Source organism: Hypomesus nipponensis, chromosome 23 (genome assembly GCF_054491055.1).
Source record: "Hypomesus nipponensis isolate SF chromosome 23, ASM5449105v1, whole genome shotgun sequence".
Lineage (NCBI taxonomy): Eukaryota > Metazoa > Chordata > Actinopteri > Osmeriformes > Osmeridae > Hypomesus > Hypomesus nipponensis.
In genome coordinates, this window is record NC_140383.1 from 11321723 (window position 1) to 11338916 (window position 17194).

At 40.4% G+C, this 17194-nt stretch overlaps 1 long non-coding RNA gene across 1 annotated transcript; it reads right to left on the reverse strand.

Annotated features, from left to right (window-relative positions):
* Positions 1-4118: 4118 nt before the first annotated feature.
* On the reverse strand, positions 4119-6100 carry LOC146234216 (uncharacterized). Its single transcript, XR_014741770.1, has 3 exons — positions 6007-6100; positions 5704-5774; positions 4119-5216 (listed from the first exon to the last, which is right to left on the reverse strand). It is a non-coding gene; the product is annotated as an uncharacterized LOC146234216 (long non-coding RNA).
* Positions 6101-17194: the final 11094 nt, after the last annotated feature.

The window sequence follows — 17194 nt, forward strand, 5'->3', positions numbered from 1 at the left end:
ATTCTTGTAAAGCATTACTTCCATCATTTATTCTTCTTGTTAAAACCAAATGTTATAAACTAACCATCTGCAGACATAGCTGATGTAGCTTTGTTTTCCTACCCAAAATTTTTGTCTGGTAGGCAAGCTAGCCGTCTGATTATTTAGGCTAAACGTGGCAAACTGAGCCTGGATTTATGAAGATTGTTTTCATAAATGAGTGATGATTGTTGGTTTGTTATACATTTTTACAACTTAAAACTGACCTTTTTGTGACAACGTCAAAGCAGTTTTTATCGACACAGATAAAACAACTGTGACCGTCTCTTAAGTGCAAGAAAATGCAGGCTCAGGTGGCAGTTGCGTGCAGTACCGCAGAGTAAACAGAGTAGGGGGCATACCCCCCCCCCCCCTTGTGACTTCCACTCTCGTTGCCCATAGGCTTATTGATTAGAAGTGAATAAGGGTACTTTATGAAATGTTTTGGGTGGCAATTTTTAGAATCTAGGTCTACATGAAATTCTGCAGCTGTTTAAATTCACTATTATTTATTTTCCTCGGAGGGGCACTTTGACAAAGGGCAAAGGAGGGCAAACGGGCAGTTGCCCGGGCAACCTTAGCCATAGCCTGTGCACGTCCCTGGTGCTTTTGACAGTGTGTTCCAGTAAATTGTTATAACATGTGTATGAGTGTGTGTGTGTGTGTTTGTGTGTAGGTTGACACACACGCATTCACGCAGCTAATTTGTACAATAGACCAGAGTATGGGAGTTTTCAATGTATTCGGTTATTTCATATTTTTTTGTGCAGCAATCTCCCGACAAGCTCAAAAAGCTCTGGATATTCCAAACTATTGGACATAGATTAGAGACAGGACTGGAAGAGGTCTCACTCTCTTCATCTTTACTCATATGTTTGACTGAAATTGTAGAAAATGAATGTTATGAATCCGCTTAACTAACCACAGAATCAACTGGAACATTGTGCCAATAAAAACCCCACAATAAACGAGGACCGTCTGTGATATGTTCCAAGATTTATTACCAACCAATCTCCCAGGGTCCCACTGTGTCTTAATTGAAGTGTACCCAGGGGTTGCGATTGAAATTCATTATGCGGGGATGATGTTTGAAGATTAAAGAACAACACAATGGACCCGTAGGGGTACGGTTAGATTGACCCTGTTTCAGGCAGCGCAGTTATGATATTGATAATTTTCGGAATTCTCAGAGTTTTGTTACGCAGCACACACACACACCGCCTCATGGCTGCCAGTGTTGGGGGAGGTTTTGGTCCCTGCCACAGCCCTGAACATTAAGGTGAAAAGGTTCTGCTAAGCTGTTGTGGGCAGATACAGATGTCAAGGCTGCAGGAGCCAACCCATGGAGTATGTAAAAAAAGCTATTATCACAGATTTCAAAGTGTTCCATCCAGTCAGTGTCTAAACTGCTTTATCTCACAATGTTATCTGATGTTCCTGAAGCCCAAAGAAGGCTCAAGGTCAGGCAGACGGGTTTAGTTTCCATGGCTGGTTGGTAACACTATCGAACCTCAGATGAAATGTGTTTTAAAACTGCATGATTCTTATGTACTCTGTTCTGTATAATCACTCTGACTCTGTGTCTGGCAGGTCTTGTGACATGATCTCAGACAGGCCTCCGGGGCGATTATGGTGTCTCTGTCGGGCATAGGCTGGGTTGGTAAACACAATATGTTCACCGCTCCGGGCCTGCAGACACGACTGCTTCTGGTTGGATTTGGAGGTTGGATTCACACACAGTCTGGAACATTTAGCAATGCTGGGATGTCTAAGCATTTCAAGCCATACATCTATGTGTATACGTATCTGTCTGTCTGTCTGTCTGTCTGTCTGTCTGTCTGTCTTTATATCCGGCACCCTGCCTGGGCACACACACTCACATTCACATGCAATAAGAAGACAGGCTAGAATAGCATTAGCCTACCTAGGACGGGATAGTTTCACAGTGAGTTGCCATAGTAACTGATCTTGAACTAAATTGAGCTGACTTTTTTACATGAAAATATATCTCAGTCCAAATTCCCCTATAGAATGATCATAGCTATATAAATATAATATAAACATTACGATTGCAAAAAATCGTCTCTGTCCTAGGTTTTAGTCTACATTTAAGGGAAAAAAATCAACAGGTCCAAAAATGTCAACTCTTTATTTAGTGGGTGTATGTTTTTTTTTTTTTTATCAATCAGAAATCAAAGTAAAGGTCTAAAGGACCTCAACTTATATAATATTAATGTCAATCATGACATGAGGAGGTGGTGGGTGAGATATGGTACGTGGCTTAAAGAGAACGTACCACGTCACGTGGCCGTGAACATTGCTTTTTGCAAAGGTGGATCGGTGTGTGCGTTGTCACAATTGAAATACGAAAAATCTTCATTGTGTCAGTGGTCACAAACGTTTTTAACCGGTTCAGATGAAATGCTTATACACTGCAGGCACAATCGGGCCAGTGGCATCATGTTAGCTCAAAGACCATTCAGCTGCATCACTATCACACAGCCACGTCGCACAGAACCAAGGCTCTCCTCTCCTGTCGTCGCCTTTCTCGCCCTTATCTTCTCTCTCCCTTCTTTCCCTCCAACCCCTATGCTACCTTTTCTCTCTCAGTCTGTCCTTCCATCTCTTCCTTCTTGCTCCGTTTTTCCCTCATACGTCATCAGAGCAGGAGACCCAGGTGATCAGAGTAATTAAAGATGAATGTGCGTGCGTGTGTTTGTGTTTTCTGGGGAAATGTTTCCTGCAGGAAATGATTTGTAGTAGGATATTGGAGTAATGAGTCAATTGTCAGAGGCACATGTGAACACTCACTTCAAACATTCCAGGGTTAGAGCACTGAGCTGGGCTTTGCTTCAGTTTACCCAGCTAACACATACACTCAGATCACCTACAACACCATTTTGACGGGAGAGGAACACAACCCGTTGGGTAATTCCTTTATCTGTCCGGGATAGAACTTACATCACTCATATTCTAGATTAGGTACCACCGCAATACATTGATACAAAATTATCATATCATCATATTATCAAATCTTATGCATGCAGTTCTGATTTTAGTTGCAAAGCAAGTAACAATTTCAGAGCTAAAGATTTCGATTTATTTGAGCATGTTACAATGTTTCCATGGTGGTACTGTTGCCATTGCTGACATTAACAAAGGTTCAAAAGTACATAATTAAAATAAGACACTGGCTAGTCTCTGTTTTGACTGAGAACATTTGAGTTTGAGTCTAATTGCTCAGCCATAGCTGCAGTGTAACATGACTGATAGCCTTACCAGTGATTGGTCAGCAACAGTTCCATCGATTTGCTATATAATCAGCCTCTCCATCAAATGACCTCTCTGGCCAATGACATGTTGTGACCCCTTCAGCATTGCATCTGACCCCCGCTCTGTCCCCAAGTAGACACCTGTCGGCATGGCAACACAACAGGAAAGGTCACCTGTCTGTCCGGTTGGCAGGTGTGTCGGAGAGACTTTCCCCACCCCCTTCAAGCAAGCCCGGGGATGAGAGCTTCTGCTTCTACAACAAGAGGATTGTAGCGAAATGTCACGTCTGTCACTCTGAGTGAGTCAGAGTGGTGGAGGGGATGGATGATTCATGGAGCGGGGAGTCAGTCATGACGGAGAATTAAAAATGCTGTTAAATGTGATGAATACAAATGATCTTTGGAGATGACACTTATCTTCACACAATGAGGGAACCATTTTTTATTTTATCATGTTTCGTAGACTTGGCTGACAGCAGTCAACGTTGTCTACAAATGAATGAAGAGCAAAGACACAGCCGTGTGAGAGAAATGAGAGTTAGGCTGGCCAATGCATAGGGCTTGCATGGAGAGAAAGAGAGACAAGAAAGAAAGAACAAGAAAGAAAGACAAGGAGGGAAAAAAGAGGAACAGATTAACAGAGACAGATATTTATGACGTAAAGGTAATAGACTTTTACTCAATTTAATTGGGAGGTGTGATCAAGTAGCCTCAGCACTTCAATGACGCTGCATCAAGAACAAGGATTTAATTGATGAATGGCTAGTCAATACAAATAAACCTTTGCCTCGATCCAGATAATCCGGAGCCAGAACATCAGCCATTGATCCCACCCATGACTTGCCTGTGAGAAGTAGGTTCAAGTGGGTTTTCTCTGCTAGTTGGTATAGTACCAACACTCTTCATTTGTTTTCAGATTAAGATAAATCGTTCGAAAGCTTACAATCTGGTACAATCATTAGTTGCATAGCCTGCTCTTCCTCACATCAGTAATAGTAATAGTCTCTCTCTTAGTCATCGGCAGGGTTTCTGTTGGTTTTTGTGAGCAGTGGGGAAATATTAATGGAACTGCAGTGAACGTAATTTCCGTCAGGTAATGATATATCTGAATAATTCCAGTTTGTGGTGCTAGCCAAAGCCTTTTGGGTTCACCTGCTTTGTGTTTGTCACAGTACAATAACACTACGTTCAGGAGGAATGTCATTATACACGCTCAAAATGAGTTGACGGGGATGGAGAGAGTTTCAGCATGTTTCGTGATCCAATCATAATCTAGATACAAATAGTGTGGTTGTACATGAATTTGTAGCTGAATTTCCATCCACAATGGCTGCAGATTGTGCTTTATAGGTCTACTGCAGCACATCATTCAGCTCATCAAAACCACACAGGCACAATTGGTTTCCACTTTTGTTGATGCTCAGTAATCCATAGCAGATTATTTAGCTACTCTGTTGACAGGCTTTCATAATCCATCACTTTGAGGAATGGTTAGGGAGGAATAAGGAGGAATGGTTTTTCATATGAATGATGTCCCACAGACTGCAACGTACAGTATAATGGTCTCAAAAAACTACTTACAAGCATTCTTAGCAGGTGAATATTTTTGGCTAGCATGTCGAAGGAAGGTGACATTGTCGTTTTTAGCCAGACTCAAATTCACTCACCAGCAACAACTTTACACAGCTTTCAATAAATGACAAAACACATTTAATCAAGTGGAGCTGGTTCATGCAGCAGACTTGGAAACTCATGCAATGTCACTCAGAACCATCATTGACACTTCTACTTACAGCGAGGGCGGTCTACTTAAGATCAGGTACCTACCCACACTCCAACACTGCTCAGCGCAACACTGGATTCAGCGAGTTTCTCCTGTTGCCTCCTCCACCCCAGCCTCCGTCCTTGGTTCTATGTACACTTCACCTACAGAGGAATGTGTATCAAGCTCTCTGCCATAATGTAGAAACAGTGGAAGTAGAACCATATACGCCATGACCAATAATATTGTTTATGTGTATTCTCAATAAATGCTTCTTATACTACTAATTGAGTCTTATACAACAAAAAATTGTAAAAGAGGCCTGTCAGAGTGTAGGTCCAGTGGGCCTGATGAGATCTTGGGGTATCAACACAAAGCTTCTAACTTAAACTACAGTACATTACGCATGGCCGTCAGCAACATTCTGAAAGTGGGGGACAAACATTTTGCGGGGGGGTCTGGCGGTTTCTCCCCCAGAATATTTTTAAAGATGTAGATGCAATTTCCCGCATTCTGGTGCATTTACCACAACTATTACTACCATAGTTGTTATATATGTAGTGAGGGGATGGACATTTAAATATTTTGATAACTAAACTTCCCAATAAGCAATGGGACATCTTCAACTACCTGTCACCTTTCAGCACTCACCTCAGCAACAGAGCTGTCTCCACTGCCCCTGCATGCTGCCCCTGCCTCTGACTCACTCTCAACCACCTAGGCTATATCAGGAGACATGGAGATGCATTGAGCATTCTTTCATATTGACAATTGACATAAGCTTAATGTAGATTGTTCATATGAAGATTTCTGAGATGTAAATCATGTTATCAGCGTATTAAATTCACAATTTGTAAATAGGTTTAGAAGCCTAATAATTATGTAGGCTGCATAAAAAAAACTGCATCTCCCTAAAGCATGACAGTTCAGAAATGGTCAAATGTGTGTTCAAACCTGTAGTCTTTTCCACAGATCACATCCTTAGGATTTAAGCTTTCTGAAAATACATGGGTTAGGTGGTTGAATCAGTTTCCCTAAATGGCACAGCCCAAAAAAGTATCAGCCATATACTCCATTTACCAATACCGAATTTATTATGCATAGGCAGCATACTAATATGGAGAGAAGGACGTGTCTCTTGTCTCATTAGATAACATCCTGAGGGTATAAGCTTTCAGAGGATATATGGTTTTAATGGTTGAATCAGTTTTGCCTTCATGTTACAGACTAATTTGAAGGCTAGTAATGAAATGCTACGAATTGCCAAAATTACAAGTTGAGCAACCTTGTTTAATTTGGAAGACAATTCTGAAACAAAGGATTTTTCTTTCTTCTTTTTTCCCAGTCATTAGAAAAACTTGCATGTTAGCTAAGGTTAACTCCAGATTAGCACACGGTTGTTATGGCAATAAAAAACACACCAGCAATTTATTTTGTAGCTACTTGGAAAAAACATCCTTGTCATCTCTTTCTGCCTGAAACAGACGCCTAGGTCTGAACACGGCCAAAAGCACAACATATTTCAGACCCAGATTAAGAAATCAACAAATACTGTTCCACTTGTAATGGGTAAATAAAGTATGCTGTTGCCTCGTGCTAGATGTAGGTAAAAAGCTTGCTTATCTAGCTTGCTATAATCCTAATGTTTGCAGAAGGATCTTTGTTATTTAACGCTAACTAATGCTATTATAGTCAGAGAATGTCTCATAAGAGTGCTTTTGCCACTGAAGGGAAAACTTGGGCAACTCTGACTTACTTTCCTCGAAAAAAACCTTCTTAAGTCCATCTCGACTGTGGAACAGTCTTGTCTAAAGTGCTAGCTGCAAGCGTGATGCGTCGATCAAAGAGTATGGGAGTTGAATCTGCCTGTGTGATGTCGTTTGTCTAGAAAACGTGGAGTGGAATTCTATTGCTGGGTATTCTCCGCACATTTTCCCTACTGATAAAGTGGAACGGATTTGATTGTGAAGCAATGGAAAGATCGCTGGACTAGTAGACCAGTCATGCACTAATATTTTGATCGCAAAAGTGTGTGTGTGTGTGTGTGGGGGGGGGGGGGGGGGGGTCCAAGCTACTTTTTTTTTAAGTGGGGGGGAAGTGACCCCTCCAAGTTACATTGCGGCAACGCCCATGATATTATGGATAAAAGGTCTAGCCAGAAACCAAAAACTGTTCCTAACAGACTTGGTTCAAAGGGATCTAGTCCCACAAGTACAACCGAATACTCTTCTTCAAAGAGTGTGTGTAAGAGTGCCATCCATGTAGACCAACGTCGGACTGATCTGGGCCCCCATCAGGACGAGGAGCACAAAGTGGCAGCAAGGACAGCATTGTCCTCTAACAGACGCAATGTGACATTTCAGTTTCAGGAACCACTTGAGAATGTTTCCGCAAACTCTTGAACTCTGAGCCTCTGGGTGGTTCTATTGTAGAAGGGGTCGTCTGCAATGCAGTGATTCACTTAACCTCCTCCTCTGTCCTCACCCTCAGCCTGCTGCTGCCGTGGAGATAAGGCTGCAACTCTAACCGAGCAGTCTGTTATAATACAAATTATACCTTGCCTGTACTGTATATGCTCAGTGACACTGATGACTTAAACCCTGGGTTCCATTTGCCAAATACAATTTGTCTATTGTTTTTTTACTTGTAATTCAGTATTTCGTGCTCATAGTCAGAAATGGGTCCCTGAACATTGTGTACAGTGTCAGACCACATTTACTGTATGTAATGTGCACAGTATGTGTACCAATACTCAACCTCACTGGACTCATATTTGAGTTGAATAGAGGTGATTGGATTTCAGTTGCAGAGCATGTTCTCTAGCATACACATGGCTTCCAATCATGAAATGTTAAAACTAAACGATTCTTCATGGCTAAACATGGCAAGGAAGTTATCCTGGTAGTTGACTAAGCTGCAACAGTGTAGAACCACTGTGGTTCAGAACTATTGTGTGGTTCAGAAAAATGACCATGACCTATATGCAGATCAAAATACCAGCACCTGTCCCATTTGTCCTATGACATGTTCATATGCATGTGCACTGTAAATGTATCATATTACAACACAAAGGAGCCTGGTGAACGAGAGGGAAAGACACATCTACAAAAGATGCGAATGAACAACTGTTACACAACAACACCCTCAAATAGAAAGAAAATTGATCAGATAAGCAAATTTGGTCAATAATTGTTTTTCTTCAGAAGCTTGAATATTGTCTGCATTTAGGCTCCCTCATTTCATGATGCTGTTTACCTGAACTATTGGTGCAGGGATGAGTCTTACGGTCACAGTACCCCCGGGCATCTTTGCACTTGATTCCCACTTTTTCTGTGTTCAGTTGCACAGAAACTGAAAGGGATTCTTCAATAAAAAATCCACAACATTTTCAGTAAATTAGTCATTCTGGCTGTTACAGTAGGTAGCAAGCTTGCTACTCTTACAGAAGATGACAAGAAAAATGCTAGAAATTACACTCACTGGAAACAAACATTAATTTCAATAACCACAAAAACATTTTATGATCATTTTTCTTTATCTCCTGTATTTAGAAAGAATTAATCTGAATTGAATAACGTCACAAAAATGCTCAACATATAGAACACCCAGAGCCCAAGTCAGACTCTACTAACTCGAACAGCACATTTTCAGGAGTTTTACATGGAACTTAGGCTGGTACTGTGCTAATGCCTGTCAGTGAAGTTCTGCGGCCGTGTCAGCTTGCCACCCCATGTTCCACTCTGCTGCATTGGGACCTACACTGGTGGAGCTACACACATCTCTGGAAGGTGGTGGGACCGTCACAACTAACCAAAGTAGAAAGGCAAGACCTTCTTACCATCCCGCTCTGCACAACACACTCACTGGGAAGGAGCAGAACCGACACACACACACACACTCTCAATCTCAGTCTCATACAGTAGATTGACAAGCCAAAGTGGAAGATGAGCAGACAAAGAGACAGAAAGACAAACAGACAGACGGAACACCAGTTTACCATTCCCCACAGAAGGTAGTTATTCGGAAACACAATGTTTACTCAGACAGAGACAACATGAATGTACAGAGCCAGGGATGTGAGGTTGGAATTCATGAAGCAGTTGGAACTATCTAATAAAACATTCTGCTGTTTCAGTATTTCAAGAGAACATCACACGCTGTCTATTTCTCAGAGGGTTAAGGGTTAGTGTTAAAATAAGTGTTACGAGTGGAATTACATTAAGGGTTGGTGTAAGGAGTTAGGGTTAGGATGACGGTTCAGGTTGGGCTTTTGGTGTTAGATTAGATTAGTGTTAAGTTTAGGGCCAGGGATAACTGAATTTTGAATGGGACTGAATTGCGAGTTTCCACAAGAATATCCAGACCACGTGTGTTTGTGTGTGTTGTTGATGTGTGGGCAGTTGTCTGTGATTAACAGCAAGTGGTTGGTCTGGTCATTTTGGTTTGGCAATGTGATAATAAGGCTAATATGTTATTGAAATGTCCTATACATGTGGCATTGCAATGCTAACTATATGCCACACATACTGACATCCCATACTTCCACAACTTCTGGAGTCTTGGGTGTTGCTTAGTACATGATCATCACTGCTGTTCATTTCCACATCATCGAGGGGAAATGTATAACACAAAAGTAAACACACATATATGGACACACACACACCAGAGAGGATGAAACGTGGTTTGGGGTTAACAAGACGATTGTAGAAAAGCCTATCTCTACTCTCCAGCATGACACTGCCAGGACATGGTTTTCTGGGAGAGGAGAAGAGGTAGACAGCCGAAGCAGTGGATGGAAAAAGAGAATTAAAGAGAGTGGTCGTGAGTGAGTGATTGTTCATGGTTCTTCCTATCTCACGTAATGCATTTGAACACAGTAAACACACAAATGCACACACATTCCACAGAGTCGAGGACTTAATGTGACATGGTACTCCAGGTGTGTTAGCCAGTTGTCTCCATACTCGGACTGATAAGTATCCTGCTTCAGATCAGCCTAATAGTTTCTGATGCTTGAAAATGACTCACCAAACAGAGCTGTATTTTGGGGTGACAGCATATGGACAGCATGTATTTTTTAGAAGAGTCGTTGACGCATTTATCCATCAGTGATCCTTTTCCACCCCGTCCAGTCCTTTTAACCTCTTCACTATTGCTGCTTCTCTAAATAACAGACGGTTACAGTAATCCAGATGAGCTACATATCCCCTGGCCATGAAGTCTATATCAAAACAATAGTCAATCCAATGGCAGTCAATTGAAGGTAGAGGTATGTGGTTAGCATACTCTAATTGTATTCATTTATTCATCTAATTTTGTTCATTGTCATATTTAGTGTTAGATGACAGTGAGATGGAGGACAAAATATTTCAAGACAGATATGTGACAAAATGTGAAGACGTATTAGATACTGAAAGTTCCAAGTCAATGAAAGGAATAGTTAAGATGAGTTCAAGACTAATTCAAGACAAAGTCTATGTATTTATTACACAAATGTGTGGTGCAGGTGTCTGGTAAACTCAATGAATACAGGAAATAAAGGGAGTTTAAGAGTATCACAATATGGAAGGATACAATATGATAAAGGCACTGAAAAAGGACACTGTATGCCAGATAGCTTTTGTTTAGGTCTTAAGATAGGGTTCCTAGAAATGGCCTTGTCATTCCTTCTATTTTCCTCATTCAAAGTTGCATGGCAGTACTTTGGAAATATTGTGACCTCTGACTTACATCAGCGACACAGGCCTTTCCTAGTCACCTTACAAAGACCTAACAGTATGGCTATGCAGGCATAAGAAAACAGCATAATGACAGTTTATCAATGATACAAGGAACATAATTAATAAATATTTCTCTCCTGGATATAACCAAGGGTTATGTGCTCATGAGCTGAATATTGCAAGGTACAGATCAAACACTGTTTATTATATTCAGAACATTTCAAACAGTATAGAAGTAATAAAGTAATGATTATCTTTAATTGTTGTTAACTGATCAGTGGTTTAAGGACAGACCTCTTCAAAGGCCAGTATCTAATTGGCTGATTCAACATCTCTGAAAATGCAGCCAAGCCTGGCACTGTGGTGTCTGGAGACCCATAGACAGTCCTAGGAGGAAGCAATCATTACTGACCAGCCAGTAACGCAGGGATGGGATTCAGGCATCCTTCCTCCTTTGTCTGGTATTCACTGTTGACCTGCAGTTCACCCGATACATTGGATACTGTATGTGATACTTATGATTAGATACTTATTTCTCACAATGACACCACAAACCATGAATGCATTCATTATCCATTTAGATTCATGCAGAATTGCATTGAATCATTAAAAGAATATTTTTATGAAAAAAAACATGATTGTGTGTGTACAATATCTAACACTTTCACACCAGTGGACATCTCAGGGCTGTTAAACGAAGAAGTGTTCTGCTTGGGAAAATCATTGTTTAACCCTAAATACCAAGAGAGCAGTACTGTAGCAGATTTTAGACATAGCTGTGGCTAAGCAAAGCTACGGTTAGGCATAACAGTTTGTAGATATAGTGGCAGTTAGGCGGGCGTAGCAGACATTTGTCCTCCATTACCCTGATGGCAGCAGGCCATTGATGGATGTGCCTCTCATAGAAGACCATCTGTAAATGGAATGAGCTTCAAATTCCTTGTTTGCCTCAGTAAATTCCTTGTTTGTGTGAACTTAATTGATTAATGAACTGATTCTGATCATTCTGAATCTGTTTCCGATTCTGAAATTCTTTGTGGATAGGGAAGAATTCTACTTGACCTAGTTGACCCGATCTTTCCATCAACCGCATTTGAAATTGCTTTTTTATTTATTTTATTTCTTCCCTATCGGAAAAACAGCCGGTCAAATAACTCATCATAGAGGTCAGACTTGAAATATATGTATGACTGTGTCCCTGTGCGTGTGCGGAAAAAGAAAGAAAAAGGGAGAGGGAGAGTGAACGGGCAATATAGGTTTGGGGAAACGTGTATGCATGTGTATGATTTGGGCCATCATAGTAGGTTGCTATAAATGTGTGCTACCATCAGCCAGTGAGAGGCATCTGATAGGGGTTATGGGTCATGTTGTTTCCATCATTACTTGGGGATGTTTCAGACTCCAGTGATCCTTCTTCCTTACTACTCTGACTTAAGAGGATAATGAGTCCAATGGCCCTTTACATACTCTCCTCTGTTTGTTTGTTTGATTACTTTCTTTTCTCCTCCCTCCCTCTTCTCCTTTCATCTCTCCTCACCCCTCTCCATTCCGCTTCTTTCGTCACATCTCTTCTCTCTTCTACTTTTCTCTCCTCCTCACGTCTCCTCTCCTACTCACATCGACCTTCCTCTCCTTGCTTCTCACAATTCCTCTCTCATCTCATGTTCTCCTTTCTCCTCACATCTGCTTTGTTTTGTTTTCTCCTCTCCATCATTAAAGGGGTGGGGGTTTCAAGATGGTGTAATGGTCTAAAGGAGCTGTTGAGGTCAATTTTGCCCTCCACGGTAGTAGGGATGATTACTGACACACACTCAAACCCACAGGCACACAATGAGAGAAAGAGAGAGAGATAGAGAGAGAGAGAGAGAGAGAGAGAGAGAGAGAGAGAGAGAGAGAGATAGAGACAAGTGATGAAGAGACAGATAAGGAGAGAGAAGAAAGAGCCAGACCACCCAAGGTCATTTAGCTTTGATGTGCACACAGTTGATTAGCTAATGGTTGAGGAGTTGGGAGGATCAGGGACTCTATGAAAAGATAATTCACCGCACTTAAAACATTGCGTTAGATCAATTTCATTCTTCCAGCAGTTGGTGCAACTCAAAAATCAATTTGCAAAGCGTTGTCCTTCAAATTTTTTTGGGACCCAATGTTTTCTTTGTCAGCCTGGACAGGAAAATTCAAATGAATGTCTGAGAGAAGTATGTGTTTACCCCAAAAAATTACGTTTGGTTACAGTAACAGAATTTTAACTTCGTTTTTAAAAAAATTTTAATTGAAGATTTGAACTTTGGTTGGTCATTATATTATACTGAAACAAAAGGTATGACTTTTGTGTGGTCAGATGGCAAGAAAATACCAGAAGAGTTTTTGACTTATGATAATGCGTTTGTATTAGTATTGGCTAAGGGTCCTCTGAATTCGTTTTTGAGTTGGATTATCCAGTTTACATTTTTTGTTTAGCTCAATGAAGTATTTCAACCAAACCTCAGGTATTGTGTGTCCATTGGTGGATGTTGTACTCTACAATTGTATAAACTGCATATCACTGTTCTTTCAACATAACTACTCATTAGCATCATCCCATCAACGCATCAGCAGCACCAGGCTATTAACCATCCACAGCAATGGTATTGACATCCACAATGGCGCAGATCAATGCAGTCAACAAACACCTTGTAATAAGGCCCCTTACTTCTAGTGACAGTATGAGGGTTCCATCTTCATGAAACACTCTGCCATCTATCACAGCAGGAATCCAGTGATTAGGTCTGATCAGAAACCTCTATAGTTTGGGCTCCCAATCCATTATTGTCTTTGAGCTGTCTGGAAAGGAGCAGTGTCAGACAGGATTGATGCAACATGCTTGGTCAGCACCTCAGTGACATCCTTGTTCAGGTGCATTATCAGCTTGAATTATAAAAAAGCCATTTGAGCGTTCATACAGCACTTACAGTAAACTAAGCCATGCCCAAGTGTACATTTTCATTGTATCTCAAATCCTTTCAAAATACACTGGAGTCACATGGGTTTACTGTTTTGATGTGAGTGTAACATCATCAGCACCTTGTATGTATTCCAGTAAAACCAGCCTGATGAGAAGTGCCCATTCAGCAGGACACAGGAGGAAGTTTCCAGTCCACTTTCCATCTCACAGTCTCAGGTTTCAGCTATAAGCTCTACTCTATTGTCCTCTTAGTGGTGCACTGACATACCTGAAAGCTTTGGCAAAACTCTCGATAAAGCTGATGGATGCAATCACTCAACAAAAAAACAGTAGTTTAAGGTAATGGAGGGAAAAGAAACCCAACATCAAAATACCAAACTATATATAAAAATATATAGTATATTTGTCTGAAGGCCGGTTTATTAGAGAGAACAATTATGAGAGGGGGTGGAGTTGAAAGACGATAAACTTTATTTAAATATATTAGCATTACAGCTTGAAGCAGTAGCAGAGGAACGGGTTCACATCATAACAATAGAAGAATCATTTAATGTACATTTTATAAATAAATAAAGGAAGGGGGCAGAGAAAAGAAGATCAGTCACAAAAAAAAAAATGTTGATGCACATCGGCAATCCCAAAGTAACAAATATGCAGACACACTCACAGACACACAGACACAGCACAAAACATGGAAAATATTTGTCAATTGCCAAAGCTTACGTAAATGGAAACCAGACCATATCATGTACCAATAGATAGCATCTTGTTCCACTACCATGCCAGAAAAAACCTGGGCAGGACATTGTTGTAACAACAATCATAATAGCAGTAAATCTGTGCTGGCACAGGAGGAGCAGACCTGACAGGACCTCCCTCAGATAATAAGATACAAGCCAGAATGGAAAAATGCAAGTAAACATCATAGGCCATTCAACAGCGTAGCAACGTGTACCTAGCACACAGCACAGCAGGATAGGCACACACTTAGGCTCAAACATCAAAGTTTAGATCATAGGCAGACACTGGGTTTGACTGTACAGCACACACATGCAGTTCCATGTCGTTGCGCACATGCAAAAGACACGCACAACAAATAAATGTACAGACAAACGTAACATTCTTCGTTAGAGCTGGCATATGCTTTAATTGAGTTAATCTCTAAACTCTGGAACAACTCGATGAGTCACACAAACATAAATGCACACAAACACACACACACATGCTCGAGTACACGCACACATACTTAAGGCAATGGTGGCCTTTAGAATATGACCATTCCAGTATATCTAAATATGCCCCTTCCTCCGGCTCATCTTAATCTTTGCCTTGCCTTCAGTGCAGAGCGTCTCATTGGACTAAGAAATCCACACAATGTCATACTGAAGCAGAGGTCCTTAAACTCCCTTCGCCCCACCAGGGTCAAATTGCCGCAAAACTATTCGAATATACTTTTAATTTGTTAAAAAATCTAACAAATCAAACAAGTTTATTTTGAAGACTAGAGGCCTTTTCCATAAAGCAAGTTCACTAAATAAGCAAGCCAGGATTATGTCAATTAGTCTGACTCATTTCCAGTTATTTGGGTTCCATAAATCAAGTTCAACATAGTTCAAATTAAATTACTATGGCAACTTATGCTGCAAAACTACTTTAAATTGGTTCCAGGCAGGCTATCTGTCAGGCGTAGCCTGTGTTGTTGTTTGCCCAGTGAGCCGACTGGAAAACCATGATTTACCACAGACTTTTTGGTGTGCTGCCACATTTTATTTCATTAACCACCAAGTCAAACATTTTTGTTTATAGAAAATCAACTTAAATAAATAATACACTTATTTAATTATACAATGATAAATGACAAGATACAGACCTACATTAATTTTAATTATATGGTAGCCTAGTCTATGTGATATCAAATGTTTAATCTTATGCAACATAAAATATGTAAATTCCCCAATAGAATGATCATAGATACATAAATAATTGACAGTATATTAGTAAAAAATATTTTAACTGAAATTTAGTATAGAAATCTATGCCTCTATCCTCAAGTTTTTTAGACAAAAAAATATATTTAAAAAAATGTGACGGTTAATGTTTTGGTTAATAGTCTATATTGAAACAATGTAAAAAAAAAACTTTAAAAAAAACTAATATTATCAAAAAGCCACCATAACTGTGTTTAGTGGGTGCATGTTTCTCTTTATCAATGTAGTTAATCAAGTGAAAGTCTATAAAAAGGATATTAATGGTCATGTCATGGCGTGTCCCTTCATTGATGAGGTGGTGGATGAGGGAATTGTCATGGGACATGGCTTAAAGAGAACATACTTTCAGGTAAAGGTCACATGGCCTTGAACATTTCTTCTTGCCATGGTGGATTGCTTAAAATCCATGTTCAACCTTTCAAGAAAGAATAGCGCGCACACCCAATTATCTTGACTTCCTGAACCTGGCCTGAATATTCTGATTTTGGAAATTAGAACTGGCTTTATTGAACCCCTTTTGCCTTTACTGATTTGTTAGGTTCATTTAAGCCAAGTTTGGGACTTTAATCCCCACTCGCATTGCCTGTTTGATTGGATATGTGTGTGTGCTGTGATTAAGAGCCTGCTGTGTACAGTAGCTTTGTGAGCTGTGACTGACATTTCCAGTGAGGCACACCCCCCAACTCCCTAATTTTCCCGTGTGAGGGTGAACATGGAACAATCTCCATGAACAGGCAAATTAACCTTTAGACAGCAGACTCAATCCTGAAGGGAAATTAAAATAAAGAGTATCTATGCATGTATCATTTGTTCTGTGGCATGGCCACATGACTAATTCAGCATATTGACATGATTCATTGGCAGTTCATCCTCAAACAGTGCAAGAAAGACATCCCTGAGCCATGGAGCAAACAAGTCCAGCTCTGCTGAAAGTAAAGGACATTTAGATGACACGAGTTTGATGATGTGACCAGAGTTTGATGATGGGGCCATTATAAACATGACTTAACTTCATTGGTATTCATTGTCACTCAGTTCAACTCAACAATCCCAGTTCTTAACTGTTCTGTTTAAGAGAACTGTCTGAGATAATAGTAAACCAGACAAATAAAGATATGCTGGCCTTCAAAGAAAGATCAGTTCTTCTATCTCTGTCTTTCTCTTCTTCACCTTTCACTTTTCTCTTTCTTTTTCTCTCTCTCTCCCTCTATTTCTCTCTCTCTCTCTCTCTCTCTCTCTCTCTCTCTCTCTCTCTCTCTCTCTCTCTCTCCCTCTCCCTCTCCCTCTCTCTCTCTCTCTCTCTCTCTCTCTCTCTCTCTCTCTCTCTCTCTCTCTCTCTCTCTCTCTCTCTCTCTCTCACTGTCATGTCTTTCCTAATACTGTACCTCCTATATTAGAATATTATAGTGTCACTGACGGTGACAACAAAAAACAAGGTTTAACTTGCATGATGGCACGAGATCAAAATAAGAAATTAAATACTATCAAAA